Here is a 19,964-nt window from a genome sequence, read left to right on the forward strand (position 1 = left end):
CTAGCCATTCTCAGGCCAGTCGTTTCCTTCCTAACTTCCCTGACATCAAAACATTAACATAATGAGCAACAGAGACACCAGATGATCTAAGGCATTGCTAACATTTCCAAGTCAATGTTTGAGGCATATTCTTTCATTGTGTAATGGCCGTGCAGCTTTATAGCCAATGTGCTGCACAGATTAAAAAACCTAATGTTCTGTGGTACAAATAACTGGCTCAATAGGCTTAAAGGAAATTCTGAGTCGAGAAAGGGCAGTTCGGATCACTGACAGAATAATCGGAAATACAAATATTGTGTCAAAAATATCGAGGACAAAAATATTGAGAAGGTAAATGCAAATTGGCAAGTATAGATTTACTATTCTTAATTCCACATCTACGTATCTTGAATATATAAATATATATATATATATATATAACCTACTGGCGGTAGTTATAGTTAGGACCTATTATCCATAGGAAATCCGCAACACTCTTTGGAATAACTTTGGCGCCGGTTGACAAATCTTTGCGAAACTTTCAAAACTTGGGGGGGGGGGGGGGGGCGCTCCGGTCCGCTCTTATCCTGAAAGTCTCGGGGTGTTTCATCAAGTAGGGGCTGAGAAAAAAGGGTCGTGTTTTCCCCCATGCAATTTTCCATAGGAATCGTTCATCGCGGCTACAGCCCGAACTGCTGAACGGAATTACACCAAATTTGGCAAAGAGGTAGCCCTTGGTTCAGACTCGTGCCTTTTGCTTAAATGGTGTAAATCCGTTCAGTAGTTCCTGAAAAAATCACAATTAAAATCACAGATATATATCTATGGCCGCGTAGGATCCGAGCACTGTGCCTAGCACAAGCTGTATTCTAATTGGCGGTCAACACTCCAAATCAGGAAGTGTTGGCAGCCATCTTGTGCCTCTGTAGAACCGAGGCACAAGAAACCTAGGAAAATAACGCGAAAAGGGGGCAGGGTAGAAACACCCTGATCCCCTAGGCGGGTTCAGGGGGTCCCACAATGACCCCCAGGGCCAGAAAAATGTTTTTGGGGTTTTTTTTATCTGCAAAATCCGAGCAGGGTGCGCGTATCTTGCAGATTATAAAAAAACAAAAACGAAGCGTGGGCTACCATGCTTTGTTGTGAATTAGCCAAGCCCCGGGGGCAATGTTTCTATGTGAATGGGGGGCCCAGAGGGGCCCCCTAGCCCCGGGGGGCTCACAGTCCCCCCCCCCCAGCTCCAAGGAGCACCACACCCCAGGGCTTCAATAGTCATGGTTGGAGGGGCTCAAAGGCCCCCCTAACCCCCCCCCTCCCGCAGCTCCGGGGACCGCCACCCCCCGGGGCTTCTAACAATTATGTGCCGGGGGACTCACAGCACCCCCCCAGCTCCGAGGCGCGACACACCCCGGGGTTTCAATATTCATGGTTGGAGGGGCTCAAAGGCCCCCCGACCCCCGCAGCTCCGGGGACCGCCACCCCCCAGGGCTTTAAACAATTATGTGGGGGGGCTCACAGTCCGCCACCCCCGGGGCTTTTCTTTAAACAAAGAAGCCTGTGTCAGGGACCACCACCTCCACGTGGCCCTAAGAATTCTAATTAGGGGGTCCGTGACGGACCCCCAAGCCACGGGGACCACCACTACCTGGGGCTTTCTAAGTGTTGGGAGGGGGGCTTTGCGGCCCCCCTCCGGGAGCCTGTCATGGCCCTGGGGACCGCCACCCCTCAGGGCCGGCTCCTGCAGTTTCCCGTGGTGCCCACCCCCGGGACACTGCTGTTTGCAATGACATGGCAGGAGCCTCGTGGCTCCCACCCTGTCACTGTAAACTGCTTTGCTTCATTGAAGCGAGAGCAGGGAAACCTGCTCTCGCATCAATTAAACAAAGCTGATTGCTTTTCCACATGGTGAGCAGCATGTTAGATGAGACAGGAGCCGGAGAGCCGGCTGGGACCGTGGGGGCATTGGGGACCCCACCACGGTCTCCCAACGAGAGGCCAGGCCCCGGGGGATGGGGTCCCCGGAGCCATAAATGGCCCAGGAGGGGGGGGCCACGTGGCCCCCCTCCCCAAAATAAAATGTAAAAAATTTAAAGAAATTTTAAAAAGGCTGGCCCCTAGGGACCCTTGGGATTGAGGAGGAATTAATTCTCCAACTTAAAACACGCTAAAGGGCATGTTTGCAGACATGTCACCTCAGGCCCTTCCTTTACCATTTGCAAATATTCCTCTAAAATCAGCCGAATTCCAATTTACTCACCTATTATCAGGAGAGACCTCAGTGCTGCATCTTTGAGCCCAGCACTGATCTTGAAAAGTATTTCTAACCTTACTTACCAGTAACTTGAATTTCCTTCCATAGGCTAACATTGACTGGTTTCACTTGGAAATTCTTCTAAGTGTGGAGTTTTGGAACTTTAAAATATTCCTCTAAAATCAGCCGAACTACGAATTCCGATTTACTCACCTGTTATCTGGAGAGACCTCAGTGCTGCATCTTTGAGCCCAGTACTGATCCTGATAGGTAATTCTAACCGTGCTTATCAGTAACTTGAATTTCCTTCAATTGGATATCATTGCCTGCTTTTTGCTGAAAAAGTTTCTAAGTGTTGATTTTTGAAACTTACAAATATTCTCTAAAAATCGTGCCAACGATAAAAACGTAATTACTTGTCTGTTTTAGATAGAGGCCCAGTGCTGAACCTAGGAGTCCAGCACTGGATTACATCAGTGATGTCATTTGAGATGTCATCAGTGATGTCACTGACCATGTCATGAACGATGTAATATGTGACATCATCAGCGGTGGATTGCGGGCGCGCCAGTTATAGTTAGCAGAACTAACTAAAACGGAGGAATTTCAATGGTTTTGTACGAGTGAAATGTCCAGCTAACTATAACAGCCATGAAACCTATGTTCTTTTCAGTGAGAATATATATATCTATACTACTATTATAAAGGAAGAACTTTGCACCTTTGAGGCGGGTAAACTCGGGAACCACAGCGCCAATCCACACACCCGATACATCGTTGTTATCGTCAGGGTGTGCAGATGGACATAGGCTATATAAACGTAATAAATATACGTTATTTAAAAAAGTAGTCCCTTGGAAGAAGCGCCGGCCACGACGTGCATGCCCGACGTGAGGAGCGGCGTCCAGGAGCGCGAGGAGGACCGGCGGACATGGCGCGGTGAGGAGCGGCGGTGAGGAGCGGCGGACAGGCGGTGAGGAGCGGCGGACAGGCGGGGAGGAGCAGTGAGCGGCGTTTGAGGTAGGTTATTTATTTATTTATTTAGGAGCGGCGGAAAAATTAATCAAAAATGAAAATCGTGAGCAAGACGAAGCAAACAGAGCATTACAAAAGTGAGCCAAACGGTGCATTACTGGAGGAAAAAGTTACGTGTGCAGGTTACAAAAGCGTACATCGTGAGCAAGAGGAAGCAAACAGAGCATTACAAAAGTGAGCCAAACGGTGCATTACAGGAGGAAAAAGTTACGTGTGCAGGTTACAAAAACGTAGAAAGTAAACATAGAGGTATAGGAGGAAAAAGTGACCTGTGCAGGTAGCAAAAGGAAGCAAACGGAGCATTAAAAAAGTGAGCCAAACTGTGCATTACAGGAGGAAAAAGTTACGTGTGCAGGTTACAAAAGCGTACAAAGTAAACATAGAGGTATAATACTGCAATATATGGAGGAAGGCTCCGGGGGATCCACGGACAACGTCGGGGCGGGCGGGGGCCCTGAAGCCTAATTACTCCCGTACAACGTCGGGACGGGCTGCTAGTATATATAGATATATATATATATATATATATATATATTGTCACAGTGCATATATATCTGGAGTTGTATGTAGTAAAACTTTGCTTAAGTATAGAAACTTACCTTTACAATATTTTTGTCCTCGATATTCTTGACATGATATTTTGTCCACATTATATGTTTTCTCCGATATTTTGTCTGAACACCACCAATTCACAGTCTTTCCTGGTCACAGCCTGAAAGAGTTAACAGTTGAGATGCTTTCAGGGAAGTGAAGGGATTATCAACTTGGGAGTAGTTTGCATGGGCAGGTTTCCTCCTGCCCCGTGATTTCTAGGAGTTTTTCAGAGTGCTCAGAGCATGTTTTATGTCACAGCCTCAGTTGAAACTATTGGAAGAGAGATGTTTTGATTTTCTGTATTGCAATCTTTTATTGGCTTGTTTCTGCAGTTAATTATTATTCTAGCCTGCACTACAATTTCTTCTGCTTCTTTCATATACATACTTATCTCATCTCATCTAAGTGCTTACACACATTTTTCAAGCTGTGTTATAAAATGGGAATAAAAGCAAGTAGAATGTATAGTCATTATTAGATTTACTTTATTAGATATACTCGTTGCTTATGGAGGTAGTTGGGAGACAGAAGAATCTTGCATATAGGAAGCACTACTTAATTTAAAGCATGTGAGCTTGAAAATTATTCTTATGGCAAAAAAGTGACATGAAAGGATAAGACTATTTTTATGGTAAGTGTGTTTGTTATTCCTCCTACAATACTGTGCCATTTTATGTCGAAACCAAAGTATTCTCTTCTACAACTAATTTCAAGCATATGCATGCATTATATTATGTCATATCTTCTCCTTGTGAATGCGCACCTACTGTAGTTCAGGAAATTAAAAATGAGTCTATCAATGTGTATTTTTAGTAAGTGTATGAGTGGTTGGTGAGGGGGTGTTGAAAATGGGAGAGAGCCTCCAAGCAAGGAGTGAAAGAGTCACTATGAAGATAACTTTGCTCTCACGTCTACATCATGGCTGAATCCCTTTCTGAGCACCTGGGTAGATCCTACAGCAAAAAGAATAGAATGAGGAATGAGGCAGTCCACTATGCTGATGGTGCTGAACCAGGCCGCCACCCCTGTGCAGCAGACCCCACCTTCTGGTCCTCCCTTGGGCACTGGCTACAATTCTGATTGCTTTAGATCTGTCACCGGTCTCTTATCAGGACCCTTGTTGAGTTATGCGATTACCAAAGTAAATTATGGGGATTATGGAGGCTTTCCTCCAGTTTTCCTGCCTCTCTGGACAGTATGGGTTCTGTTACCAGTACTATTGGCACCAGCATCATCCTAGGACAACAATACTTTGATGCATTCCACTGCATTCTCGGGGAACTTCCAGGCTTTCCTAACAGGTATGATTCTAAGCTGTTTAGCTAGAAAGCTGTTATGTCCTTGGAGAAATGTAAAGATGGCAGAGCTCTGTCCCGCTCAATTGTTTCTTTCTGCTGCTTGCCGATTCCATCAACAAGAAGGTAAGTGGATACTCAAGGATTCTTGAGTATTGCCAGAATGATCCTCTCAACCTATACAGTAATCTACGCAGACTTTTCATGATGGCAGAAGTTGGACAGTTTTTGAGTGTCAAGGCCAACAGAAGCAGTAACATTCCTTGTCCTCCGTTGTGCCAGACAGCTTTGCCAAGCCTCTTTCATTCACCTTCAAATTAAATGTTGAGACTGGTTGGCTTCAAAATTCAGCATTGCCTGATTTGCTGGCGCTCCATCACAACGGACCAGTGTGTCTCTTTCAAATTATTCAAATTGTGTATGCCCTTCAATTTCTGGTCACCAGTTTACTGTCAGCCGGTGTTAGATCATTCCTTGATGTTGCTGCCAAAGAGGCACACAAACTGCTGCCAGAGACGAAAGGACTGGGGTAATACTTCTAGTACTTTTGGCACCCAAGAAGTATTGTCCGCTAAGCCTGATTTTAGACCTCTGAGTTGAAGGAGTTCAAAATGATGAAGGTTGCTCAGGCTCTGCAGGCCTTGAATACTGAAGACAGGATGCTGGACCTGCATGATGTGTACTTTCATGTACCAACCCGGGGTCAGACTACTTTAAATTTATCATACTGATCTTTGAACATTGGCCCCTTTGGACTTCAAAAAAATCACATCGGTGGTTATGACACATCTGTTCAAGGCATGTGGGCTGCTGAATTCATATCTGTGCATAGATCGCCGCCTAGTGTTGGGTCCGGATGATTGCACATTGTTGTCCTGGAAGAGTCTTCGAAGTATCACGAGATAGGTGGCTCCTCCCTCGGACTACAGTGCGCATGGGCATCCACTCCATCCTCAGATTGTTTTTTTCCGCCATTGGGTTCGGATGAACCTTCCAGAACTCCAAGTTCGGAATCAAAGAAAACTTTTCTAAAAGGCCAAAAGGCCTTCGCTTTCGTCGGTATTGTTTCGATCGGTACCGAAAGACTTTCTTCGACATTTGTTTGCACTCCGGTCGTCGCATCGGGCCGTTAGGCCTTCTCGACACCACGTGTAACGAAGATAATTGTCTAGCCTGTGCCCAGTTCCGATCCAAAAAGACAATATGGAATCAGCGGGCAGCGAGGCAAGAAATGCAGAGGTCGGCACCGGAGCCCGAGAATATCTTCGACGATGAGGAAGAACTAGGCCACGCCGAATACTCGGATCAAGACGATCAATACTCCGACAACAACTCTGATTACTATATCGACGAAGAAGAACAAATCGTCGATATCGAAGACTATGATCAAGACATCGTAGCTGTCGAAGACGACTCCGATGACAACCAGGGGCGAACCGTGAGTACACCGCCCCATATAGACACTACATCTATATCAGAGGCTCAGGTCGAGGCATCGCCATTAGGCCTTAGCCAAGATAAAAAAACTGGTTCTATAGCCCCGCCATACCGCCCGGCTAAGAACATACAAAAAGAGCCTTCTGAGACACGTACTCCAAGGCCGGCTCCATCGAAACCGAAAGTCATCGACACGACCGTCTTCGGACCGAACGTCGTCGACCCGAAGGCCACAAAACCAAAGGGCGCCGAGCCGAAGGCCACCATTCCAGAAAAAACTTCGAGGGCCCAAGACCGTCGAATCGAAAAAATCGACTTCGATCGGCGAAAAAGGGAAAAAGCCTTTCACCAAAGACAAAAGGGCTACGCCCAAGACGGTCGTCGAACCGAAACCTAAGGTTCTCCAGACCAAACCCATCGAGCCGAAGCCCATCGATCCGAAGAAGGGCATTGAGCCAAAGCCGCAGGCTCCGAGTACACCTCTAAAGCCTAAAGACGTTGCCGAACCGACAAAACCCGTCGGTCCGAAACAAGTGCCAAAACCCGGAAAGGATATCGGACCGACAAAAACTGTCGGAAACCCTCAAAAACCGATGCAGGCTCCAAAACCGGTCCAACCAGCCAAAGGCATCGAACCGAAAAAGGTCAAGCCAAAGACATCGGCGCCAAGACACACCACTGTGGAAGAGGAGCTCATCCATCCAGACCCATCCACAGAGGATCAGTCAAAACTATATATTGACCCAAATACTGGGAAAGTGACTGTTTATACCAAGAAGAAAAGGCCAGCTCCTGCTGAAGACTTTTTCAAGAATTCCTCTCAAAAAGAAAAGGGACTGTGCTACCTCTCCTATTCTTTTCCAGCCTATCTCTCCAGCTATGCCTACTACTCCATATGCCTCATACTCACCTGCACTCTCTGACCATAACCCATCAGGATGCAGACGTGGGTTTCGGATATCCACAAAACCCAGATATAGACCCCAATTCACAACCATGGGGTGGGGGGGTGAGCCAGACAATGAGGGGACTCTACCCATTACAGACCCTGCAGTGTACCCAGTTAAACCATCACCCACAGAAGACACAGTGGCATTTAACTCTCTAATAGATAGAGCAGCAAGCTACCATAATGTAGACATGCACTCAGATGCTATAGAGGAAGATTTTCTATTCGATACACTAGCTTCGTCAGAAAAAAGCGTCAAAACGCTCCCTATGTTAAAGGGCGTCCTAAAGCACGCTCCTGACATCTTCAAGGACACTGCTAGGACACGTGTCATCAACCCAAGGATAGAAAAAAAGTATAGGGCAGCACCAGTAGACCCTACTTACATCAAAGGGCAACTACCTCTAGATTCTTTAGTGGTATCCAACGCACGAAAGCGTGCAAACTCACAAACTACTGGAGAGGCTGCTCCTCCTGACAAGGAGTCCAAGATCTTAGAAGCATCAGGCAAGAGAGTAGCAGCTCAAGCAGCAAACTCATGGAGAATAGCCAATACTCAGGCCTTGCTGGCCAGATATAACAGGGCACACTATGAATCCTTAGAGGGACTTCTCCAACACTTACCTGAGCCGTACAAACACCAGGCAGATGAACTCATACAGGAGTGAAAGCTCATCACCAACGCCTCCATTAAATGTGCTCTGGACGCGGTAGATACTGCTGCCAGATCTATTAACACAAGCGTACTACTTAGGAGGCACGCATGGCTGCGAATATCTGGATTTAAAAAAGAAGTACAGGCTACAATTCTTAACCAGCCTATAAATCCAGATTTTCTGTTTGGTCCAGCATTTGACTCAATTCTGGACAAAATGAGCAAGGACACTGAGACTGCAAAGTCCATGGGGGCTCTTCAGTCCCAGCAACACAGAAGCTCCTTTCGTCGCTCCACCTATAGGGGAGGAGCGCGAGGTAACACATCGCAGCAAACCTCAACATACAAAACTAATACGCAATCCACCTACAATAAAAACACCAACAGAGGTAATAATAACAAGGGCAGAGGTCGTGGAGGCAATGCCAATAGATCCTCCACTAACACCAAAAAGTGACTTCTTGGCAGACCATATAACACCGGTCGGAGGGAAGACTACAACAATTCCTGACACAATGGTTAAACATCACTACGGACAAATGGGTTCGGCAAATTATCCAACATGTCTATTGCCTAGAACTCACATCAACACCACACAACATTCCACCCATACACCGGCCAATGTCACAGGAACATATAACATTACTGCAGCAAGAGGTCATCAGTATGCTGCAAAAGGGGGCCATAGAACCAGTCCCACTTCAACATCAAGGGACAGGAGTGTACTCACTATTCTTCCTCATTCCCAAAAAGGACGGTTCGCTCAGACCAATACTGGACCTCAGGCCCCTCAACCTGTACATTCTATCAGAGCATTTCCACATGCTCACTCTGCAACAAGTCTTGCCATTGCTGCGTCAGGGAGACTTCCTAGCAACCCTAGACCTCAAAGACGCATACTTTCATATACCAATACACCCTGCTCACAGAAAGTATCTGAGGTTTACTATTCAAGGACAACACTACCAGTTCAAAGTCCTACCATTTGGTGTCACAACAGCTCCACGGGTGTTCACCAAATGCCTAGCAACAGTGGCGGCACATCTCAGGAGATAACACATTCATGTGTACCCATATCTGGACGATTGGCTAATACACGCGCCATCGGCCCCGCAATGTGCCAGCCACATGTCAAAGACCATTCATCTCCTGCACAGTCTAGGCTTCTCGTTGAACTACCCAAAGTCACACCTACAACCCTCTCACGTACAAAAGTACCTGGGAGCAACAATAGACACACTAGCAGCAAAGGCATACCCAAACGCAGCACGGATCAACAGTATGCAACTGTTACTCCAAAAGTTCAGACCACAACACTCATTGCCAGCTCGGGTGTTTATGCAACTAATAGGCATGATGGCCTCGTGCATTTTTATAGTCCCTCATGCCAGACTACACATGCGGCCGCTACAGGATTGCCTAGCAAGGCAGTGGAACCAGGCTCAGGGACAATTAAAAGACCTAGTGTTGGTGACCAGTCGTGCATACAACTCTCTACATTGGTGGAATCCACAAAACCTTTGCAAAGGGCGACTGTTCCAAGAGCCTGTCCCACAAATAGTGATAAAGGCAGACGCCTCCCTGCTAGGCTGGGGAGCCCATGTCCTGCATTACACAGTCCAGGGACTATGGACCATACAACAGAAAAAGATGCACATCAATCTTCTGGAGCTGATGGCAATTTTCCTAGCCCTAAAAGCGTTCAAGAAACAAAACCGTGTTGATCCGGACGGACATGGCGGCCATGTATTACATTCAAAAACAGGGAGGGACACACTCCCCTCAGCTGTCGCACCTGGCTCAAAGAATATGGAATGGGCCATTCAGAGGAACATGTTCCTCATGGCAGAACACCTCCCAGGCAAGGACAATCAAGTAGCCGACCTGCTCAGCAGACACAGTCAACATGTGCTTCAACCATTCTTCCAGAAGTGGGGACAACCAGAAATAGATCTGTTTGCCACAAGCGAAAACACAAAATGCCAGTACTTTGCCGCCAGGTTCCCACATCCGCAGTCGCAGGGAAATGCGATATGGATGAACTGGTCCGGCAAATTTGTGTATGCTTTTCCCCCAGCACCGTTAATCCCGCTGGTGGCACGCAAACTGCGCCAACATTCCCTAACGCTAATCCTACCTGCTCCCACGTGGGCAAGGCAACCATGGTACACAACGTTCCTAGAACTGTCAGTGGTGCCTCATCAGAGACTGCGACTTACGCCCAGTCTTCTAACTCAGAACCGTGGCGAAATCCAACACCCAGATCCGCAACAACTGAACCTGGCGATCTGGCTCCTGAAATCCTAGAATTTGGATACCTCAACTTGCCTCCAGACTGCATGAATATTATCAAAGAGGCAAGAAGACCCACTACCAGGGCATGTTATGCAGCAAAGTGGAAACGTTTTCGTCATTTACTGCAGAAACAACGACATAAACCCATTAGATGCTTCTACACAAAACATCATTTGCTATCTTTTGCACCTACAGCGTTGCATTTTAGCCTACTCATCCATCAGGATACATTTGGCTGCGTTGGCAGCATACCTCCAAAACAGACAACACCTCTCACTGTTTAGAGTGCCAGCTATAAAGGCATTCATGGAAGGACTCAAAACGAGTGATTCCACCAAAACACCCACCTTCACCTGTCTGGAATCTAAACATCGTTTTAACCAGACTTATGGGACCACCCTTTGAACCACTACACTCATGCGAACTACAATTTCTTACTTGGAAGGTGGCTTTCCTAGTTGCCATTACTTCACTTCGAAGAGTTAGCGAGCTACAAGTCCTAACTATTCAAGAGCCATTCATTCAAGTACATGCAGATAGAGTAGTTCTCAGAACAAACCCTAAATTCATGCCAAAGGTGATATCCCATTTTCATATAAATCAAACAATAGAACTGCCAGTGTTCTTTCAAAACCCACAGACAGTAGCTGAAAGGGCCTTGCATACTCTAGATGTCAAAAGAGCTCTGCTATACTATATAGATAGAACAAAGGCATTTTGAAAAACAAAACAGCTGTTTGTTGCTTTCTCACCGCAACACAAAGGCAACCCTATCTCAAAATCAGGGATAGCCAGATGGATCGTTAAGTGCATTCAGATATGTTATTTAAAAGCAAAACGCACATTAACAGTTCCCACTAGGGCGCATTCTACACGCAAACTAGGGGCATCCATGGCTTTCCTAGGAAATACCCCTTTACACGAAATTTGCGAAGCAGCCACATGGTCAACCATACATACATTTACCAAACACTACTGCGTAGATGTACACTCCAAACAGCAAGCTGTTGTAGGACAGGCTGTCTCAAAACCCTTTTCCAGACTGCTGCAGCTGGCACAGGCGGCCACCGCTAGGGGAGATACTGCTATACTTCTGTAGTAGGGGATCTCTGTGTATAGTCATAATCTAGTGAATAGTCCCGCCCATGTCCGTGGACCCCGGAGCAATCAAAAATAATCTCTTAAGGTGTCGAAAAATGCAGAACTGCACAGACACTTAAGAGAGAATTAAAGACAGATCCACAGGCTACACTGTCCAGTACTTCAACTAGAAATTCCACCAAAAATCCACAAACAGCAAAGCCTTTCCAGATTTCCCTTGCTTTATCAGCAAAAACCCTCTGGAATGATAGAGAGGAAGACATGGACAGACAAGCCCCATAGGCTGCCATTATGTGGCTCAGAACAGGATACTGTGCCTTTAAGAGAACTTTCCAGAACTTCACAGTATCCCAGAATGCACTGCAGGTCCCTTTTACTTTCAGCTATTTTTTCCGGCTCCTGCAAGCAGGACCCTAGAGCATTGTGCTCTCCCTTTTGAAGGGTTTATTGGTGTGCATTATTCAACAAATGCCCTGAGTGTTCCAGGAAGAAGGCCAAGTCTGACCCACACGAGGTGTGTATCTTCTGCCTTCCTTCATCCCATGTCCCAGAGGAGTGTGACATCTGCCAGGGTTTCTCTAGCAGGACCCTGAGGGATAGGATGAAGATCAGGCTTCAGGGCCTTGAAGACAGAAGACGGAAGGCACAAGGTGGGTCTGGAGGGGCTTCATCTGCCCATGCTGAGGCCTCTGGGGGGCTCCCCAGGGGCAGGAAGACCAGCAAACGTCCCCATTCTCCGACGGCGTCGATTGCACCGACCACGACGTCGAGAGGGATGTCTGCAGTCTGTTCCCCGTCTCCCCAGGGCTCTGGGTCGAGGCGACGTCGACGTTCGGCGTCGAGGGACCTGATCAGGCCACCGTCGAAGTCTCCAGTGACGATTTGGTCGTCGTCGGCGTCGAGTATTCGACGTCGAGAGGCCCTGCGTCGGCGCTCGCCGTCGAGGCGACACCGCCGTTCGCCGTCGGCGAAGAGGAGAAGGTCGTCGTCGAAGGGATCCTTGACGTCGAGGAGAAGGTCGCGAGGCATAGGAGGTCGCCGTCGAGGCGAAGAAGGTCGCCGTCGAGGCGAAGGCATTCACCGTCGAGGGATCGGCGCTCGCCGTCGAAGAGGCGAAGCTCGCCGTCGAGAGGCCGATGCTCGCCGTCTGGTCGCCGTTCTTCGACACCGGGAAGGCGCGGAAGGAGTTCTGGCACCAGGAGTCAGTCTGGCAGGCGTCAAGTGACTATGGAAAACTCTCCAAAGTCCCACCCTAGTAAGGAGGGCGGTTCACCGGGCTCGGTGTACTCTGTTGTGTATACCCCTGCTAGGCCGAAGACAGTTACTCCTCCTCCTCCGTTACCGAGAGGACTTCCTCCGCGGGCTCCCACCCCGCCTCCACTTCCGCCTCCTCCGCAACTTCAACCGCAACCCCAGTTGCCGGCTGACAAGCCTCCTCCGATTCCTCCGAGGACCGGTTCGTTGCCACGATTTCCTACTCCTCCTAAGGGGACCCCTCGGCCGAGGGCTCCATCCAAGCCAAAGTCTCCCGTCCCGGTGGAAACGGCAGGGCTACCGAAGCCCAGGAAGTCGCGATCCCGCTCCGGACGGAGAGGGAGGTCGCGCAGTCGTCATAGATCCTCTACGAGGTCAAGACGGCGCCACAAGAGGCGCGGATCACGGTCCCGCACGGACTCTTCCAGGACCAGGTCCTTCTCCCCGACCTTATCAGACTCCCCGGGGACGAGAGTGTCTCCCTTGGATGACAGCACGTTCCAGGATGTTCTTTTGAGGGGTGCTGCAAAATTGGGAATCACGGTGACGGCTCCAACACCTACGACGTCCGTGATTTTTGAGACACTTCACAAGAAGCATTTGTCTCGTCCTCTACTACCGCTTGTGCCAGGATTGGTAGAGCCGGCGGAAGAGCTGTTCCTTACACCTGCAACGACGAAAGCCGCTCAGTCCCGTCTTCTGAAGAAGTACAGGGCTCCGGATTCCGACCCGGCTTTTCTGAGGATTGACCCTGTTCCGGACTCCGTTATGGTGACGGCGGCCAGAAAACAACACTCTACCTCTCCATCATCTACTGTGCCTCCGGATAAGGAGAGCCGATGGATCGACTCAAATGGCAGGAAGGCCTGTGGGACGGCCTCTACGTCCATGAAGGCCGCTAGCGATACGGCCCTGCTAGGGCGTTATGATCGTGCCCTGTGAGAATCCCTCCAGCAGTTCGCGGAACTCCTGCCACGAGATAGGAGGGAGGTTTTCCTGGAGATCCAGAAGGAAGGGATGCTGGTCTCGAACCAGGTCATCAGCATCGCCGCTGATGGCTCTCTTTTGGCGGCCCATGGGTATTGTCATGGGATCAACCAGCGACGCCATGCCTGGCTCAGACTCACATCACTCAAGCCGAAGGTCCAGCAGCGAGTGGCTAATCTGCCCTTCTCGGGGGAGACCCTGTTCGGGAAACATGCAGATGATGAGATGGCCCGCATGAAGGCGGAGGCAGAAACTCTGACGGCTGTGGGCTTGGAGAAGCCCAAAGAAAAGAAAGCCTACCGCCCGTTCCAGAGACGGTTTGGGGCGCAGGGCAGAGGGCGAGGACAGGCTTCGGGACAACAGCAGCAACATCAGCAGCAGTTCCGGAGGCCCTTCCGAAAGCGCCAGAAGGGTAGAGGAGGTCAGCAGTCCTCTACAGCGAACAAGGGCGCGGCCGGGTCTCGACCCTGAGCTGTTACTTCCCCTACATCTGTTACCCGCTCCGGTGGGGGGAAGCGTTTGATTTATTCTGGCAGAGTGGAGAAAAATTACTCAGGACAATTGGGTGCTGAATATTGTTTGCAATGGATGCCGTCTTCGGTTCACCAGCGCGCCTCCATCAATTCCTCCGGTCAGCTCGCAGTTTCAGCTGCGCGAGCTCCAGGCGGAGGCCGATATCCTGTTAAGGAAAAGGGCGATGGAAGACGTACCTCTGTCTCAAAGAGGAAGAGGTCTGTACTCCCGGTTCTTCCTGGTTCTCAAAACGGACAAGAACGAGTTCAGGCCTATTCTGGATTTGCAAAAAGCAAACAAGTGGATTTGAAGAGAGAAGTTTCGCATGCTGTCGTTGCATCAGATTTATCCTCAGCTGCAACGGGGAGACTGGCTGTGTGCCATAGACCTACAGGATGCATACTTCCATGTGCCCATTGCACACAAAACAGGAAGTTCCTGCGATTCCAAGTCGGCGCCAATCATTATCAGTACACAGGACTGCCATTCGGACTGAAGTCTGCACCCAGAACATTCTCGAAGTGCATGGCAGTGGTGGCCGCACACCTAAGGAAGGACAAGGTGTTTGTCTACCCGTACCTGGACGATTGGTTGATCAAGGCCTCCTCCTTCTCGGAAGCTCAAGCGCACTTCCAGAAGACGTGCGTTCTCTTGAACAAGCTGGGGTTGCACATCAACATGTCCAAGTCTGTCCCGACTCCGGTCCAGTGCATCCAGTACTTGGGAGCCTCCATCAATACGCTGTCAGCAAGCGTGTCTCCTTCGGAGGAGCAACGATTATCACTCCTTCGGAAGGCTCAGGCTCTTATGACCACTCCATCTACAACAGTGAGGACGGTGTCTTCTCTACTTGGATCGATGGCCTCTTGTATCTTCCTCACGCCACACGCACGGCTGCACAAGAGAACATTGCAGGAGTGCTTGGAGGATCAGTGGGATCAGAGGAAAGGGTCTTGGGATGACAGGATACGACTGTCTCTTCATGCTCTTCAGTCTCTGAGGTGGTGGTGTTCGGCGGAGAATCTCCTGAGAGGGGTTCCCTTCCACAAGGACATTCCCACGCAGACTATCGTGACGGATGCGTCTCTCCACGGCTGGGGGGCGCACTCCGGAGACTTACAGATTCAAGGGACGTGGTCCCAGACGGAGTCCACGTACCATATCAATTTCCTGGAACTCAGTGCTGTTCACTTGGCGCTGAAGGCCTTTCTTCCGTCCTTCCAGACCAACTCTCTGCTTGTGCAAACGGACAATATGACCACGATGTATTACCTCAACAAGCAGGGGGGCTCGAGATCGCGCACCCTGTCGAAGGAGGCACAGGCGATCTGGCACTGGCTTCTGGACAGAGGACTGACGATAACGGCTACCCATCTACCAGGTGTGCAGAATGTTCAAGCAGAAGCACTGAGCAGATTGATTCAGGAAAATCACGAATGGGTCATAAACAACGAAGTACTAGGAGAAGTCTTCGCAAGGTGGGGGACTCCAGACGTAGATCTGTTTGCCACCGCCGAAAACAGCAAATGCCGAGACTTCGCCTCCAGGTACTACCAGCCGGGGGCGCTGGGGAATGCGTTATGGATCAACTGGTCGTACAGCTTTCTGTACGCTTTTCCACCCATTCCCCTGATTCCGAAGGTTCTCATCAAGCTGTCCCAGTCCAGGGCGCGGATGATACTGATTGCCCCGGAATGGCCCAGACAGAGTGGTTCACGGACCTGCTTCACCGGTCTCTCCTTCCTCACATGAAGCTGCCGTGCCGGCCGGACCTTCTCACGAAGTTCGGGGGGCAGATGTTTCACCCCAACCTCTCGTCTTTGAGTTTGGCGGCATGGCTCCTGAGAGTGCAATATGGCCATTTGAATCTCCCAGAGGATTGCATGGACATACTGAAGGAGGCTTAGCGACCTTCCACTAGGACTTCTTATGCTTACAAGTGGAAGAGGTTTTGCATCTGGTGCAAGTCCAAGAACTATGACCCGACGACATGTAAGGAAAATGTCATCCTTCCATATCTTCGTCATCTGGCGCAGTCTGGCCCTAATGTCCATTCCATTAAGGTTCATCTGGCTGCATTGACTGCCTACAGGAAATGCCCTTCACAGACTTCCTTTTTTTCAGATCCCTGTGAACAAGGATTTTTTGGAAGGCTTGAAGAAAGTGTTCCCTTCCTTCGCCTTCATGGGAATTGAATGTGGTGCTGTCCAGATTGATGAAGGAGCCTTTTGAACCTATTCATAAGGCTTCGTTGCAGCACCTGTCCTGGAAGGCGGCGTTCCTCGTGGCCATTACATCGGCCCGCAGGGTGAGTTGAATTCAGGCGTTGTGTTGCCAAGAACCTTATACTGTATTTCATGCTGCTAAGGTTGTTATGCGTACTCACCCTAAATTTCTTCCTAAAGTTGTATCTGACTTTCATGTTAACCAGACCATAACTTTACCTATGTTTTTTCAGAATCCTTCCTCTCCAGCGGAAAGGTCCCTGCATTCCCTGGATGTAAGGAGGGTGTTGAAATTTTATCTGGATAAAATCAAGGATATTCGTAGGTCAGACCAATTGTTTATCAATTATGGATCAGTCAGGACAGGTCTTGCTACCTCTAAACAGTCCATTTCTAGGTGGATTGTGTCCTGTATACAGTTGTGTTACCAAAAAGCTGGTAAAACCTTAGGGGGTAAACCTAAGGCTCATTCCACCAGGGGCAAAGCTGCCACGACTGCTTTGCTCCGTAATGTTCCAATTGCAGAAATCTGCAAGGCGGCCACTTGGAAGTTGGTCCATACCTTTGCTAAGCATTACTGCTTGGACACTGATGCCAGGGCAGACGCTCAGGTTGGGCAGGATTCGCTGCGAAATCTATTCGCACAGTAGTGGTGTTATTTCTCTATTCTCCACCGCCGCGTTGGTGTGGGGATGGGCTTGCCATTCTATTCACTAGATTATGACTATACACAGAGATCCCCTACTACAGCAGGAGTAGTTTCTGTCCTGTAACTACAGTTCTGTAGTAGGGGTATCTCTGTTATAGTCATAAGCGCCCGCCCTCCTCCCCGGTAGAGAGAGATATTCATGTAAGGAATGCTACAGGTCTGGCGTGTTACGCCTTCAAAAAGAACTGAAAGTAAAAGGGACCTGCAGTGCATTCTGGGATACTGTGAAGTTCTGGAAAGTTCTCTTAAAGGCACAGTATCGTGTTCTGAGCCACATAATGGCAGCCTATGGGGCTTGTCTGTCCATGTCTTCCTCTCTATCATTCCAGAGGGTTTTTGCTGTTAAAGCAAGGGAAATCTGGACAGGCTTTGCTGTTTGTGGATTTTTGGTGGAATTTCTAGTTGAAGTACTGGACAGTGTAGCCTGTGGATGTAGGCTGCATTATCTGTCTTTAATTCTCTCTTAAGTGTCTGTGCAGTTCTCCATTTTTCTACACCTTAAGAGATTATTTTTGATTGCTCCGGGGTCCACGCACATGGGCGGGACTATTCACTAGATTATGACTATAACAGAGATACCCCTACTACGGAACTGGAGTTACAGGACAGAAACTACTCCATTCTATGCACAGATATGAATTCAGCAGCCCACACGCCTCGAACGGAATATGCTACTTACCAGTATGCATCTGTTCTTGGCATGTAGGGCTGCTGACATTCATATCGCCCACCCACCTCCCCGGTGCCTGTCGCAGCTGTAGCATTCACTCTTTGCATGGACATCTCTTACTGTACTATACTCCATCTCTGCCACAATGGCGAAAAACAATCTGAGGATGGAGAGGATGCCCATGCGCACTGTAGTCTGAGGGAGGAGCCACCTATCTCGTGATACTTCGAAGACTCTTCCAGGACAACAATGTGCAATCATCCGGACCCAACACTAGGCGGCGATCTATGCACAGATATGAATGTCAGCAGCCCTACATGCCAAGAACAGATGCATACTGGTAAGTAGCATATTCCTTCCATGTCGAGGATACACGTATTCCCATCATCGTCCAATTCGCTGCAGTAGCAGGGCTTGCTGTAACTTCTTTTTTACCACCTACAGCCAACTGTGTAATTAGGGTCCATCCTAGGGTTCTCTATGGACCCAAAGTTTTAGAGAGAACTTGTAGTCCGGCTTTAGTGGTTTTAAGGATGCTTGGGCTCTTAGCATCATGCATCCTGCTGGTGCCTCACACCTGTGGACATATGTGGGCTCCCTTCAACGGAATCTGTGACTGAAGTGAGCCCTGTACTAGTGATGCCTTTCTGACAGAACTCAGATCAGTCATCTGTGACAAACACCAGTCTGATGTGCAGTAAGCTGTTTTCTTTGCCCCCTACATAGTAGTGACAGATGCATCATCTCTCAGCTGGGGAGATCAAAAGGTCAATGTGAAGATTTGGGCCTTTAGTCGTTGATAAATCAGCACACTCACACAAATCTTCCAGAGCTGGATACCATCTGGATGACCATTTGGTGGTCTGCCTCAGGGGTAGGTCGATCGAAGTGCTGACAGTCAACATGTCCACCATGTTACACCCTCTGTCTGGACACACTGAGAATTGGGGATGGCTGGCATTCACAGGATTTCTCACACAAATGGAATGATTTTTTTTTTGTTAAAACAATTTTTATTGCGGTGAAATGGAGAACAATCAGTGTCACAATGCACAATATACAGTCCAATGTTGCATTATATAGCGAATGTCTTCCAATTACGTCGAACACAGCCATTCAGCCCACATCCCGGAGGCTGGGCGGCGCTAGTTTTCTACATTGGGTATTCCTCGGGCCAGGCCCGACAACACTGTCAGTACTGCAGGAGCATTTCTCCCCGCTTTTTCAACTTCATAACGTGGCGTCCCATACTGCTAACCTGTGACGCTGTGCGCGGTCAGCAGTGGGATCTGCAATCTTATTCCCCCCCCCACCCTTGATTCCCTGTGTCCAAGTCAGTGCCCAGTGTGATCATGTATAGCTAAAGCGTGGGAACACGGAGTAAATATATCTTAAGGCATGTGTGTGTCCAAGGGAATCGCTGCTGGCATGTTTGTCTCCGTTTGTGGCGTCTCATCTTGTGTTACGTCCTCTTCATCCTCCTCTAATGTGCTGTCTCTCAGTGCCTGCACTAGTGTTTCCCAAAGCATTGCCGCTTCTTGTGCCTTGTCATCCGACCTACGGCGAGCCATCTGGTAGCGGATCATGCTCTCTGCAGTCGCCCATTTCAGGAATTCATTCAACCATCTTCTATGTGTCGGTGCTGTCTTCGATTTCCACCCCTTAGTCAACTCTCTCTTCGCTATGATTAAGCCCATGTCTATACATTTACTTGTCAGCTTGTTCCTTTTCGTGTGGGGAAACCAATGTAAGATGGATACTGCACCATCATAGTGTATGTCCCTGTCAGTAACTGCATTTAAGGTCCCTTCAATTTCCGCCCAAAAGTCTTGTAGTCTCGGACAACTCCTTAACATGTGGACCAGGCCAGCTCCCTCTAGGCTACATCTTGGGCATGCCGCGTCCGCTACGCGGAAGTACACTGCGATTTTACTCGGGGTGAGGTAAGCTCGGTGGAGGATAAAAAAGTGTATCAATTGAAATCGCGCATTTCTAGTGCTCTTCCTGACCCTCCG

At 48.8% G+C, this 19,964-nt stretch overlaps 1 protein-coding gene across 5 annotated transcripts in view; it reads left to right on the top strand.

Moving 5' to 3' along the window:
- Positions 1–19,964, top strand: part of GJC1 (gap junction protein gamma 1) — a 346,863-nt gene that overhangs the window by 312,454 nt on the left and 14,445 nt on the right. The window lies entirely within an intron of this gene.

This window comes from Lissotriton helveticus, chromosome 5_1, assembly GCF_964261635.1.
Source record: "Lissotriton helveticus chromosome 5_1, aLisHel1.1, whole genome shotgun sequence".
NCBI lineage: Eukaryota > Metazoa > Chordata > Amphibia > Caudata > Salamandridae > Lissotriton > Lissotriton helveticus.